Below are 14,189 nucleotides of genomic sequence, written 5' to 3' on the forward strand. Positions count from 1 at the left end.
TTAAAAATGGGAATTATCTGGATCAAAGTCCTGAAAGGGGTTAAAACAAGCCTTTAAAACCGTGGAAAATATAAAAAACAACGTTTTTAATCATCTGGAACACTAAATTCAAGTGCTTAAGAAGAATAACAAATGTCCCACAGAATCAAATAAATTAAAAAAAAAATAATGAATTGCCTGGAAGAGATCAAAACATGATATGAATAGTGACGGTCGAATAAGCAACAACAACCCATTAAAACGTCTATGAACCTCTATATACTTTGCTAGACACTCCTAGTTATTTCTTTTTTTTTACTTTAAAGCCTTCAATACATTCAAAAATTGCTCCAAATAATTGAGATAATTAAAAATAGGAAATGCCGAGAAGAAGTGTAGTAGAAAAATCATCATGGTCACTTTTTCTTCCTTTAACTGCCTGTGTTTGAGGTTTATTTAATTAATGATTTCCTAAGGTCTCTCCCTGATGTTTTACTTAAAAGTCTCCTTTTAAACCAGCATATGATTGAGGTCGAATCTACAGCAATAGTTAAATAAACAAGGATAAAGTAGGAAATTGTGTATGAATAGTGACGGTCGAATAAGCAACAACAATCCATTAAAACGTCTATGAACCTCTAGATACTTTACTAGACACTACTAGTTATTTCTTTTCTTTAAAGCCTTCGATATTTTCAAAAATTGCTCTAGATCATTGAGATAATTAAAAATGGGAATTATCTGGATCAAAGTCCTGAAAGGGGTTAAAACAAGCCTTTAAAACCATGGAAAATGTAAAAAACAACGTTTTTAATCATCTGGAACACTAAATTTAAGTGCTTAAGAAGAATAACAAATATCCCACAGAATCAAATAAATTAAAAAAAAATAATGAATTGCCTGGAACAGATCAAAACATGATATGAATAGTGACGGTCGAATAAGCAACAACAACCCATTAAAACGTCTATGAACCTCTAGATACTTTACTAGACACTCCTAGTTATTTCTTTTTTTTTTACTTTAAAGCCTTCGATACATTCAAAAATTGCTCCAAATAATTGAGATAATTAAAAATAGGAATTATCTGGATCAAATGCCTGGAAGGAGTTAAAACAAGACTTCAAAAACATGGAAAATTAGAAAAAAAACGTTTTTAATCATATGGAACACTAAATTCAAGTGCTTAAGAAGAATAACAAATATCCCACAGAATCAAATAAATTAAAAAAAAAAATAATGAATTGCCTGGAACAGATCAAAACATGATATGAATAGTGACGGTCGAATAAGCAACAACAACCCATTAAAACGTCTCTGAACCTCTAGATACTTTGCTAGACACTCCTAGTTATTTCTTTTTTTTTACTTTAAAGCCTTCGATACATTCAAAAATTGCTCCAAATAATTGAGATAATTAAAAATAGGAATTATCTGGATCAAATGCCTGGAAGGGGTTTAAAACAAGACTTCAAAACCGTCGGAAATGCCTGGAATAAGTTCAGCTGCCGGAAATTAACAAAAATTCATTTCACCCACAGGCATTTATTTGCAAACAACTTTAATTATTTAGATGGTTCTGCTCCTATAGGGAGATGTTTCGTTTTCTGTGTATTGATTTCCAGTTATTATTCTCTTCCTGCAATTTTTGTGTCATATATTGCAAGTCGTTCGCTACGATAACTTAGTTGTCAGCAAATTGTAGAATAAAAAGGCAAGTGTCTTCTTACCCTACAATTTGCTACATAGATCTTAAACAATGTAGGTGATGCACAGCAGCCTTGGCGTACTCTTTTATCTCCAGGAAACTTCTCTGACAAGTTATTAAGTATTTTCACTGTTGGTGATGTTCCATCGTACAGGTTTTTTAGAGCTGGATTCCCGTAAAACTTTCCACAATTTCTTGACAGGGAATATGATACAGGGTTTCTGGAGATCGATGATTGAGCTTTTTTCTATAACTTGCTTTAAGCAAAAAACCATTTCCAGCATTAAATCCTGACGGTTCTTCTTCTTCTTTGCTCATATATTCCTGTTGAATGAGATCTCGGGTAATTCTCCCTTATGGTACTGGTTACAGATATAACTCTGTAGTTTGAACATTCCAGTTTATTCCCTTTCTTATGTATATGCCTCTTTCCATTCTACAGGACAGGATCCCCATTTAGGTACTGGTTGACGCACCAAATGAGTTGATGCAACAGTTTTTCTGACGTACACTTTACATTCTTGATTTGGTCAATATTGACCATGATTGTATCATCCTTTCCTATTACATCCGTATTTGTGTTCAACAACTATTTTCTGTTATTAGTCAACACCTTGTGATCAGTACATTTGTTTGCTGGTATAATTTGGACATTATCTTTTTATTAGAGTTTCTTACTACATTGTGCAGTTTTTAGTCCAACTGCTTCTTCTGCAACTCTATACCATTCACTACGTTATCATATATTTTTTCTACGGGTAGTTCGTGTACTGTCATAAGAAGTTTCTCGTCTAGTCTGTTCTGGTACAAAATTCGGGTACTTTTATTGGTTAAACTGTCTGCATTATTTTGTTTCATTGTTTCTGCACTGTTCCTTGCTATCTGTGAACTTCTGAGATCTGAATGGAACTATCAGTTTTGCTCTGACGCCAGTGGCTCCTGTAAATGCTCGTACGTCATTTATTAGTAACATCGTAATTTGCCTTAATGAATGAGAGATTTAAAGTTTCTTGATAGATGTTGTTGACACTGTTGACACGTTGCCTATTTTCAAAAGTTTATAACTGACCTGTTAAAAAATTCATCCTTTTTTGCTAGTGATTCGATCATCAGATATATAGTCCAAGGATTGTCATTGGTTTCTGATTTATAGTAGTATTAACCCGAACAGTATTTTTTCGTTGATAGGCTCGATAGTTGTTAATTTGATTTCTGTACTTGTACCTTTCTTCTTTGTCTCAGTTAAAAGTTAGTTGAGAAGCTCTTGAGTTATTTCTTCCATATTTCCTTTGATTCCTTGGACGTTCCAAGTGTTCGTTTTCCATGCAAATAACCCAGAACACCTAAAAATTACTTAATACCTGGAACAAATGGCTCAAACTCAGTCATAAGTGGTATAACAATTTTCAAAAATAATTAAAGTTTTATTAATTGAAATGGAAATCGTTAATTCTCGTAGCGTAAAAAAGATTTTTATTATCATCCTATCAAAACAAACAATTCCTATACCGCGCCAATAGAATTATTTCCAATTTAATTCCATTTGCTCTAATTTAAATAAAATAACTGAATTAATGTCAGTTTTATTTACGTCCGGTTTATTATAGGAACCTTGTAATCCTATTTGCTCGAATAACGCTTTTTTAGACTCAATCTCGACCCGTATTGAATTTAAAATTGGGGGGTAAAAAAAAGAGGTAAAATTGGTTTTAATACAATTAATTTTCTTCTCGCAAAAAAACCCGTTGATTTTTTTTTACTCGTAAATATTCAATTCGATTTTTATTAGGCTTTTGTTGGCAGTAAAATAAATTTTCCAGTGGATGTTTTTAAAAGTTATTTCTGTTGGAACAGACAAAGGGTAAATGAAATATTTTGCAATACAAAGCACTTGACTGTTCCCTTTTTACAAAACGAAAATTCAATTGTAAAGCATTCTCCACTTAAATACAACTTTTGTATATATATATATATATAGAAAATTGTAAAAGAGACGAAAGATATACATATTAAGGCTATAAAGTAAAATATTCATGTCATCCTCTATTTGGTTTAAAATTGCTCTTAAATGTGTGCCTTTTTTGTTTTAATTTTTGTTGCACAATACACTTTGTTTAAGGGAGAATTTTTAGTGTACAGTTTATTTTTTTGAATACACTCATCCCTGTCTCGCACATGGTTCATCATAAATTTATCTCTGCCAGGTTTTAAGTGTTTCAACCACTTGGATATATACGGTCCTGGACTTTTCATTTCATTTTTGTTATCTTTCGGGTAATTACTTTAATATCTAAGCATCCTTCGATCAAAATAATAATCAATAAGTGATGATATATCCATCTCTGTTTGACACAGGTTTTTTGCCATAAGCTGATCTCTGTCAGACTTTTTCAAGTGTTTCAATGCTTAATCGATGTAGTCGCCTAGGAATTTCTACAATTGATAAAAAAATTAAATAATTTTGATAAAATATCACCATCACGTGAAAACGAAGGAAAATTTAATGCTTTGACAGGAGAGCATTCGATACATATGTCAAATTTTGACAATTGGAAAATGTTGCCAATTAAATTTGGCAAATTAGATTATGGGAAAACTAGGCGCTATTTCTTTATAATTCCAATAATTTCTGCTTAATTTCGACCTTCTGAATCCAATGAGACCATTCACAAGGCAATATCTATTACAGTTTTTGAGATATTCCAGTTCAGAATTCTGAAACGTCTGGACTATGCCGCTAAGATGAAAGAAAATTAATATTATACCGGCCTGGCAAACGACGGTCTTAAGTGCATAAATTATTTCTATCGATTATCACAGTTACTGCCAATGATAATCCTTTTTAATTTAGCTCTAGAATGGCAGATTTTTGACAAAAAATAAACTTGAACTTTGGCAAGCAAATATGAAAAAACTATGGGCTTTTTTTTTGTAATTTTAATGGTTTCTGCTTATTTTGGCCCTTCTGAATCCAATGAGACCATCCGCAATGCTGTAACCATTACGGATTTTGAAATATGGCACTTTTTAAGGTCAAGTTTGCGTTAAAAAAAATCGCCAAACCATATTAAACTAGACAGTACATAAAAATGCTGAAACGTCTGGACTATGCCGCTCAGATCAAAGAAAATATTATACCGGCCTAGCAAACGACGGTCCTGAGTGCATAAATTATTTCTACAGTTACTACCAACTTATATTTAGCTCTAGAATGGCAGATTTTTTACAAAAAATAAATTTGAACTTTGACAAGCGATTATTAATAAATTATGCAGTTTCTCCTTATAATTTCCATATTTTCCACTTATTTTCACCCTTCTGAATCCAATGAGACCATCCACAAGACAATATCTATTATAATTTTTGAGATATGCGAGTTTTGGATATCAAAAAAATCGTCAAACCTTGTTAACCTATACAGTACAATAAAATTCTGAAACGTCTGGACTATGCTGCTAAGATCAAAGAAAATTAATATTATACCGGCCTGGCAAACGACGGTCTTGAGTGCATAAATTATTTCTATCGATTCTCACAGTTACTGCCAACGATAATCCATTTTAATTTAGCTTTAGAATGGTAAATTTTTGAAAAAAGTTAAACATGAACTTTGACAAGCGATTATGAAAAAACCATGGGCTTTTTCGTTATAATTTCAATGGTACCTGCTTATTTTGATTGTTCTGAATCGAATGAGACCATCTGCAATGGTGTAACCATTATGGTTTTTGAAACATGTCTCTTTTTTAGGTCAAGTTTGCATTCAAAAAAATTGTCAAACCATGTTAAACTAGACAGTACATAAAAATGCTGAAACGTCTGGACTATGCCGCTCAGATCAAAGAAAATATTATACCGGCCTGGCAAACGACGGTCTTGAGTGCATAAATTATTTCTATTGATTTTTCACAGTCACTCTCAACAATGATAATCCTTTTTAATAGAAAAGTCTATATAATCTGTCCTACTAAACAAAACGTGCAAAAACGAAGAAAACTGCATAAGTATTTAATTAATCGAATTCGATGTGGTACTTCTGTCATGATTTTGTCAAGGCTGTTGATAGGCATTTACCGAGCATTTTCGATAGTGAACGTGTGACATAGATTTACTTATCGCTTATAAACAAAAAAATATATATTTATTAAAAGGTCGGCGACTGATATGCACACGTAACGCACACAGGGAGAGGCAATAAATTTCGGTCGAATTCCAAAATACCAAAATTTTTAAAAATTCATGCACGTTATATATGCGTCTGTGTATTTTCGGAGCCCGTATGAGTTTTTTATCTGACAAAGGTTTATTTTTAATAATGCCAGATGAATATTTCACTATTAAAAAAAAAAATAACTACACCTCAATAAAATTTTGATGATCAAGTACATTTTGATTGAAATGTAATAAACATAACATGTCGACACTCATTATTTTCTGATGAATTGCAAGATATAAGGAACCCTTATACGAAACCAGTTATATCTGAATTAAAGCGGAATAATATAATTCAAACTTAATACTTTTTTTTCCCCAGTTTACACTTTTAATAATGCTGGTGTTACTAAACCTAAACAGTCGCGAATCAAGGATGATTAAATATATGCTAACCTTAATTTAAAGCGCGCTTAAATATGACTTTATTAGCTTTAATTTACCGTTAGCGGCTGTTGAGAGCCATTTTGCATTTAAAACGCAGTGACCCCAATTAAGGCCTTGAAATATGATTATTATTAAACCCACTAGTGTCAAAACATAACCTTAAGGCTCTTTTAAATTAAACTCCTTTCAATTTTCTTCATTTTTTTTTTTCATTTGATGAGTGGTCCCAAAAACCACATTAGGAATATCATAAATTAGAAGACAGAAAAAATGGCTTAAACTTAATTGTAAAAAGAGTCTACATAAGTGAAAAAAATTAAAAAGTGGCCCCAAGAGTCCTTACCTTGATAATCTAGCAAATAATGAATATAATCGTCAAGATGTATTATTGCTTTTAAAATGCATGCTCCCATATTACCTACTTTACTTGATTTTTTCTTATATTGTTTTTTTGAAAACGTCTCAAATACGTTTTTGTCGCCATCTGTTGAACGATCCAAAAACTCACATTACGAATAATATAAATCGGTAATTGTCGTTTTGAGTGCACGCCCGTCAACTTCGAGTACAACTCGATCTAACTGTACCACTGTAATTTGCTTTTTTTTCTATAAAACAATCAGGTTTTTATTGAATCGATTTAAAAGTTATAAAATTACATCAAAGATATATTATCGATATCAGCTTAGATTAATTTTAACGTGCATTCTAGAACATTATCTAAGCGATCATTGAAGAATCCGTATTATTTCTTTTAAGCACTCTAACGATTTTGTTCTATTAAAGCCCTTTCATGTATAACAGGTAGACGCAGATGACGTAATAGCAGTCCAAAGTGCATTAAAATTTCTGAATATTGCAATAAAATCCGAATAAACTTGATTTACAAAGGAGTTTTCCGGCGCATCCGCCATATCACAGATGCCTCATGAAATTATTTTGTGTATTGGATTTAGAAACTCACGAGGATATGCACCAAAAAATGAAGATTATCCATTAATAAAAAGCTAAAATTAAACGTATTTGTGCGAATTGATGAATTTATTTACTATTTAATAAGTCTAAATCAAACAAGAACCCACCTAGAAAAATTACATGATAAACCCCCTTAAATTCCGATAAAAATCCGCTAATAAACAAGTCTTTAATCTCTTAGTAGGTAAACCAACTGAGCTGCAGATGGTTTATAAAATTGTCTTATAACATTTATTTATGGAGGTTCGTCTCCTACCATAATAATTATTTATATTAAACCTTATGTTTGTTATTTCATCTCATTTTGCAACCTGCAGTCTCAAATCTAATTTACGTTTTTATGACACCCATTAACACTCATTTACGAGTTCATATAATAAATATTTAGCTAAACCCCGAAATGATGGCTTAATTAAAATATTATAATTAGACATACAAATTTTTTTTTAAGTACATACCAATATAAGGAGCCAAGTCACACCGTATAAACTATAATCAACAACTATATTGATTTAATCCGACACAGAATTGTTAACTCATGGGATCTAATCCGTTTACTACCGTCAAAACAGGAAACGCACCTTAAACCGGTTAAAAAAATGTACTATTTACTACCATTTAAGTTAGAAAAATCAAAGCTCATAAGAAAATAAACCTGTTCCCAATAGATAATATGCTACACATGTTAAGCCCTGTCACGATTGGTATTTATACGTGGTGCTTGAAAAATGTCAGTCGGTATAGGGGCTATTGAATTTATTATCGAAGAAGTGGTTTTCTAGTGTTAAAAATTAGGAATTTAGTTACATATTTGTTAACAATTTTACATTTTAAAAGTCAACCAAAGGAGCATTTTTTAGAACATGAATTAGTTATAAGAAATGTTTTATCTGCTTGAGACATTTGGAGTCACTTCGTCTCAAAATGTTTTCTTGTTATTTCAAATTACTTCTTCAAGGCATTTTAAATAGTGGTTTATTTCTTCCAGGCTTTTAAGGTGATTCCGAAAAACAACTTTTAAATTTTGCACAATAAAGTACATAGAGATCGAAGAAATGGGTTTCTAGTGTTCAAAATTACGAATTTACTTACATATTTCTATCTGCCTGAGAATTTGTTAAGAATTTTACATTTTAAAAGGCCAAACTAAGTTAAGCAAATGAGTATTTTTTAGGTTGTCGATATCATGAATTAATTCATCCAGTCCAGGCATTTAACATTTTTTCCTGTCATTTCAAATCAGTTCTTCAAGGCACTTAAAATAGTGGTTTATTTCTCCCAGGCTTTCAAGGTTTTTCTGAAAAATTATGAACAATAAAGTACAGTCGGGAGATTTATTATTCGTCCACCCCAATTTTTCACAGGTTATACAAGAATGCTAACTCGCACGTAAGTAAAAATTTAAAAGCAAGTCATGTAGGGCCCTTTCCCAAAAAATAAATATACTGCTTTGTTTTAAAACCTTTAAAAGAAATAAGATAATCTGATAAAATCTCGACGAGCGAAATTATTCGTCCATTAGCAATTTGCAGTAATAATGTCAATGAAATTCTCTTATCTTTTCTTTTGGATGTAAAAAATTGCTAAATACAGGGTGATTCATTAAGAAGATTGAGCTTAACATGTCTTATACAAATGTTGCAGGTTCACGAGATACAGGGTATTTGAAGTTGGAATTTTAATTTGAAATTTCTTAATAATTTTGTGATTTCAAGCAGTCTTGAAAATTGGCGAAAATGTAACTTTAACAGTTTTTAAGTTATTTGCATTTTAAACATTCAGCGTAAAAAATCATAAGCCACCGTTATTACATTGACTTAATAGGAATTTATTCTTTTAAATTACTACTATGCTGGGTAACAACAGTAAAGACAACAAATAAAAATCAGTAACAATATTAATAGAAAACTTTAAAGTAAAAATACTTTATTTTTATACTTTTTTTTTATTACTTAAAAGTAAATGCTTAAAATGCCCGCCTTCCACAATACAATTTGTAAGGTCCTCATAGTAGACTTTCATAATTAAATGTATAGTAGTAAGTATACTTATAATGAATTTCCATTGCACAAACAAACCTACAAAAACAATTATATATTATTTCTTCTATAAATTTGTAGCTCTGAAGAAGAAAATAAACATTTTCGAGAGATTGGTGGTAACTTAAAAGGCATTTTAAGTTACCACCAAGCTTTCATTAAAAAAAATGTTATATGTATAGATGTATATGTAGTGTAGTTTTTGACTATTTAAGTTATTCATTTAAAGAACTTTAAGAAAGAGGCGAAATCCAAACATGGTCAAGATTAATAGATTTCTTTAATAATATACACACATCTGAAAAGTCTAAGGATATTTTTATAAAATAATAAAATTATAAAAAAAAAAATTGTTTGGTGATCAATTTAAATCAAATTTGAAGATTGGCTCATCCTGTAGATTTTTGTGAGACAAACAGAATCTTAACACTGACAACAAATATTTTATGAATTTTTTCACAAAACAGAAAAAACCATGGTTTTTATATTGCAATAAATATTCTGGTAATCTCGATTTCGTTCATGGTACAGAGTTACTGCTTTGCAGAGTGAATAAAAAAATTGTGTTTTATCATGGAACGACGTCATTTAACTTTGGACGAGATGAATAGAGCTGTAGGACTTCTTCAAGGAGGCATGCGGCAAATTGATGTAGCTGAGCGTCTAGAAGTCTCTCAGAGCGTTATAAGTCGATTGTGGCGGCGTTTTCGTGAAACTGGAAATCCAGCTGAACAACATCCAGGACATGACCGCGCTACGACAGCTGCTCAAGATAGATTTTTAGTTTTAACTGCTAGAAGGCAACCTAACATTACAGCTCCTGAATGGGTTATCAACTTGCAGAGAACACACAATATTACCGTAGGCCGTGATACTATAAGAAATCGTCTCCATGAAGCCAACCTCCACAATCGAAGGCCACTTAGATGTCCACCTCTTTCCAGGGGCAATCGCGCTGCGAGATTAGAATGGTGCCAAGAATATCAAAACTGGAATGAACATGATTGGGCTACAGTTTTATTCACCGACGAATCCAGATTTGGATTTCATCCAGAATCACGTCGAGTGAGGGTATGGAGACGATCTGGAAATGCAGAACGGTTAAGACATGTCCAGGAAGTGTATACATACAGAGGGGGTACAATTATGGTATAGGCTGGAATAATGTTGGGCGGTAGAACCGACCTCGTTTTTCCAGATCGCTTCCTTACAGCTCAGCAGTACATCGATACCATTCTTCAACCTGTTGTTCGTCCGTTTGCTGGCGCTGTTGGCCGAAACTTCCACCTAATGCATGATAATGCACGTCCACATGTCGCACGCGTAGTGAGAGTGGTTGGAGAACGAGGGGATTGATGTATTGCCATGGCCAGCACAATCTCCTGACCTTAATCCAATTGAGCATGTATGGGATATGCTCCAACGAAGAATGACTCCACAGATGGGTGACATTTACACTGCCTTTCGTTTCCGGGAGCGACTGATAGCGGAATGGGCAAACTTACCCCAACAAAACATCGACAACGTTATTTTGTCTATGAACAATAGATGTCGAGCCGTCATAAACCAGCGTGGAGGTCATACTTTGTACTAATTTGCGTTTTTTATAAAGATTTTTTTTTGTACAACAACAATAAATTTTTAAAGAAATTGTAGACTTTTTTTTTTTTAATTTTAGTTATAGGCAGTTCTTTATTTTTGTAATTTTGGTTATTTTTTTAGTATAGTAAAAGAGTCTTTTTTTTTATAATTCAGCTATTATATATCCAGAACAATTCAAAAATAAATAAGGTCAATTTATAAAAATATCCCTAGACTTTTCCGATGTGTGTATTAATATATAGGCATACACAAGTATTAGTTACTTAAGTGCTTATTTTGTACTTTTATATAAATTAGAGTTATATATAAAAATAGAGTTATAAGTAATGTTTTATTTTTTCGAGACATTTGGGGTCATTTTTTACTTTAGTCCAGGCAGTTAACATTTTTTCCTGTCATTTCAAATCAGTTCTTTAAGGCCCTTAAAATAGTGGTTTATTTCTCCCAGGCTTTCAAGGTGATTCTGAAAAACAACTTTTAAATTATGCACAAAAAAGTACATAGAGATTGAAAAAATGGTTTTCTAGTGTTAAAAATTAGGAATTTAGTTACATAGTATTGGCCATAATAGTTGGAACTTTTAAAAATTTATTATATTTTGTGTGCCTTTTTATTAGCATTTTATTTTCTTTTATAAAGTTGTTGTACACGAAAAACTAGTGTTAATTAATTTAAATGTTGACAAAAATTCAGCACCAGTAGCAGTTCTGAATACTTCTGCAGACAAAATACTTGGAACTAAATGATTTTTATTCAAAAACGACATAAAACATAACTTATTGAAACCATAATATTATAATTAATACTTGGGATGGTAACCCTTAGCATTAATTACTGCCTGCATTCTTCTGGGCATTGATTCAATCAAATTTTCAATTATTTGTCTGTCAATGTGAGTCCAGGCTTCAACAAGCTTATGAAATAGTTCATCAGCATTTTTGACTGTTCCAGATGCCCGAATTTTGCGATCCAGATGTTCCCATAAATTTTCAATCGGGTTTAAGTCTGGACTCTGGGCCGGCCACTTTAAAACTGTGATCTTTTCTTGGTCCAACCATTCTTTTACCAATTTTGACGAATGCTTTGGATCGTTATCATGCTGGAATACAAAATTTACTGGCATAGACTCAAATGTGTAATATTTCGCAAAATATCCCGATACATGAATCGATCCATTTTCCCCACAATTTTATGTATTGGCCCAGTACCATCCCCATACTATCACATTACCACCTCCATGTTTAACCGTAGGTCGGATAAACTTTTTCTTGAGTCGTTCACCTTTCGGTCGTCTTACATGAAGTATTCCATCACTGGAAAACAGCTTGAACTTAGATTCGTCATTGAATAGCACTTTTTTCCAATATTGTACAGTGCAGTTAAGATGATCCATTGCAAATTGTAGGCGTAACTTGACATTTTTCTTCCGCAGCAAAGGTTTTTTAGCAGCTGTTAAGTCCACCAGAACACAATCGCCTTCTTACCGTTCTTGCAGAGATATTGGAAGGCTCACCTTCATTTAATTTTTGTAAAATTTTGGAGGATGACAAAAATGGGTCATTCTGGGAAATATTTAAAATTCGCCTATCTACACAGACAGTCGTGGTTTTAGGTCTTCCAGTCCTTTTACTTGGTACCACATTTCCAAATATACGATATTTCTTAATTATCCGTGACACGGTCTTCTTAGGAACGTTTAGTCTTTGAGCAATATTACGCTGCCTAACATCCTGATTGTAAAAATCTAAAATTCTTTGGCGAATGTCGCTGGAATAGGCTTTGCCTTTTCATGGTAGAACCTGTAAAATACATCTTTTATAAAAAGTTCCAAGCATTTTGTCCAGCACAAAATTTTTTTCTTATTGTCTGAAACAAGATAAGGTTGAAATTTTGGTATGCTTTTTTGTTTACTTATAAATATGTTTATTGCTTGGATGTACAAAAATAAAATATAAATTTAAAACATTGAAACATTGGAACTTTTATGGCCAATACTGTATTTGTATCTGCCTGAGAATTTGTTAACAATTTTACCTTTTAAAACGCAATAAGTCAAGCAAATGAGCATTTCTAGGTTGAGTAGTGTTTTATGTGTTTGAGCCATTTGGAGTAATTTTTTAAGATATAAGATATATCTTTTACAGTGATTTTTTATGGACATGGCATTTTTTAGAATGTCAAAATCAAAATCATGTCAAATATGCTTTTTTTTTTGACATAACATAAAAATGTTGTTGACAAAGCAGACTTAAATATAGAGTAAACAAACAGACAATAAAAGAAACAAATGGAAACACATAAAAAATAAACTGGTCAATAAATTAACACATTAAATTAACTTTTTTTTTCGCACCAAATCTGAAGCTTCTATAGTAGGTAAGTCAATAAAGCCAAAGTCAAATAAACTTAAAAATGGTGATTCTTCTATAGTAGTAGTAGTAGTTTATTGATGCTAGTAACCTTACACTCTTACACAAGTCATAAAATTAAAACCAAGAAAAATAGTGTATGTAAAAGTTAAAAATACAGTTCAATAATGATTGAGAGATTTAAGAAAAAATTACATACCTACAAGTCATTACACAAATTTAAAATCAAATACAAACAAAAACATATAAATATGTATAGGCAAAAATATAAACAAGTTTAAAGTTATGACATCTAAACAAGAACATAAATACTGTTGCTGAACAATGTTATAATAGTAATAAAAAAGTATAAAATTTCACAAAAAATCCACTTGAGGCGCGGGTATAAACTCATAAAAGTTGCGTTCTAGAAGAGTATTTCTAATCAGTACTTTGAATTTTTTAAGAGATAGTGTAGCAGTTTTAAGTTATAGTGTAGTAGCCTTTTACCACTAACATCTTTTTTACCTCTCTCCTAAATAACTTACAAGAAACTGTCTTACGAAGAGGCAGTGGAAGATGGTTAATAATTTCTTTATTTTAGGGATTGATAAATTTATATTATATGAGGACCTAGTGTTATTTACATTTTCCGACAGGATAACTAAAGAGTATTTCTTATGCATCAAGCAAACAGTCTCCAGTATAAATAAAGTGAGCTTTGCAAGACTTATGTTACTTAAGAATGTCTTTAGCTACTAATATACCTACATTACTTCTAATTATTCATATACCAAAACATCCAGATGCCAACTTAGAACAGAGCTGCTCAATGTGTTCTTCAAACTTTAATCTACTCTCAATAAGTATACCTAAGAATTTATTAAAATTATTAATAGTAACAATTTGTGAACCCAACAAGCTATGTTGATATCATAA

At 31.7% G+C, this 14,189-nt stretch overlaps 1 protein-coding gene across 2 annotated transcripts in view; it reads right to left on the minus strand.

The window, feature by feature from the left end:
* The window catches only part of LOC126748963 (phosphatidylinositol 3-kinase regulatory subunit gamma), a 142,620-nt gene that overhangs the window by 124,515 nt on the left and 3,916 nt on the right, over positions 1 to 14,189 (minus strand). Inside the window, exon 1 of one of the 2 annotated variants that reach the window (XM_050458519.1) lies at positions 7,720 to 7,811. The exons of the other annotated variant lie outside the window; for it this stretch is intronic. The gene's annotated coding sequence lies outside the window, so the exon portion shown is untranslated. Of the gene's footprint in view, positions 1 to 7,719; positions 7,812 to 14,189 lie in introns of those variants that run through there. 2 annotated transcript variants of the gene reach the window in all.

The sequence above is a fragment of the Anthonomus grandis genome, chromosome 22 (assembly GCF_022605725.1).
Source record: "Anthonomus grandis grandis chromosome 22, icAntGran1.3, whole genome shotgun sequence".
NCBI lineage: Eukaryota > Metazoa > Arthropoda > Insecta > Coleoptera > Curculionidae > Anthonomus > Anthonomus grandis.